This window comes from Phoenix dactylifera, chromosome 3, assembly GCF_051530095.1.
Source record: "Phoenix dactylifera cultivar Ajwa chromosome 3, Ajwa_hap1_PhDact_Kaust_v1.1, whole genome shotgun sequence".
Classification (NCBI taxonomy): domain Eukaryota; kingdom Viridiplantae; phylum Streptophyta; class Magnoliopsida; order Arecales; family Arecaceae; genus Phoenix; species Phoenix dactylifera.
Genome location: NC_143192.1, coordinates 13,758,374 through 13,759,534, shown reverse-complemented (window position 1 = coordinate 13,759,534; position 1,161 = coordinate 13,758,374). Strand labels below are relative to the sequence as shown.

At 40.4% G+C, this 1,161-nt stretch overlaps 1 non-coding gene across 1 annotated transcript; it reads right to left on the bottom strand.

The window, feature by feature from the left end:
- Window positions 1-530: 530 nt before the first annotated feature.
- LOC120108396 (small nucleolar RNA R71) lies at window positions 531-639 on the bottom strand. Its single transcript, XR_005509765.1, has one exon. It is a non-coding gene; the product is annotated as a small nucleolar RNA R71 (small nucleolar RNA).
- Between the last annotated feature and the right edge of the window lie 522 nt (window positions 640-1,161).

Sequence of the window (1,161 nt, the reverse complement as noted above, 5' to 3'; positions counted from 1 at the left end):
AATATTTTGCATGCTAAGGTGGAATAGGGACGACATCGGTCGATTAAGTCGTACAACTTTAGATAATCCATTAGGACATACCCCTGAAATTCCTTCGCAGTATCTCACACCTTGTGAGATGGCTGATTTAAATGAAGATGCGGGGAGTCACCACAATCGAGAACGAGAATCCCATGTTATGACTCTAAGACAATACCTACAACCGGCTAGGACTAGTCAGCCTTCATGCATAATTTTTTCTGATAATGTAGGACATTTTGACATCAAACCAGGGGTAATTCAATTGCTGCCCAAGTTTCACGGGTTAGAGTCCGAGAGTCCGTATCTTCATTTAAAGGATTTTGAAGAATTGAGCATTACATTTAGAGTGCCAAACGTCACCGAGGATGTCCTCAAGCTGACATTATTCCCTTTCTCTCTAAAGGATAAGGCCAAAACATGGCTAAACTCTTTGCGACCTAGATCAATAAGAACTTGGCAAGATATGCAGAGAGAATTTTTAAAGAAGTTCTTCCCCACACAAAGAACCAACTTTTTGAAAAGACATATCAGCAATTTCCAACAAAAAGATAATGAAACATTTTATGAATGTTGGAAAAGATTTAAAGACCTTCTTCTCTCATGCCCTCATCACGGATTCGAAACTTGGAGAACCATTAACTTCTTTTATGAAGGTTTATCTCCACAGTTGAAACAGTTTGTAGAGACCATGTGCAATGGTAGATTTTTAGAAAAACACCCTGATGAGGCGTGGGAGTATTTGGATTTCCTTGCTGAAACTGCCCAACTTTGGGATAACGGGGATAGAAACAATAAGTCTTTACCTAAGCCTACTAGCTCTGTATAGGGAGGCCTTTACAACCTCAAAACTGAGGATGATCTTCATGCTAAAATGGCAGCCCTCACTAGGAAAGTAGAAGAAATTGAGCTTAGGAAGGTTGAGCCTGTCAAGACTATAGAGCTTAGAAACGAGTGTTGTGGTATCTGCGATATGTCGGGTCATACCACTACAGATTGCCCCACCATACCGGCATTCAAAGAAGTCTTGCACGATCAAGCAAATGCTATGAACTCCTACCAAAAGTCTTATAACGATCCATACTCGAATACCTATAACCCTGGTTGGAAGAATCATCCAAATTTTAGGTGGAGAAACGATCA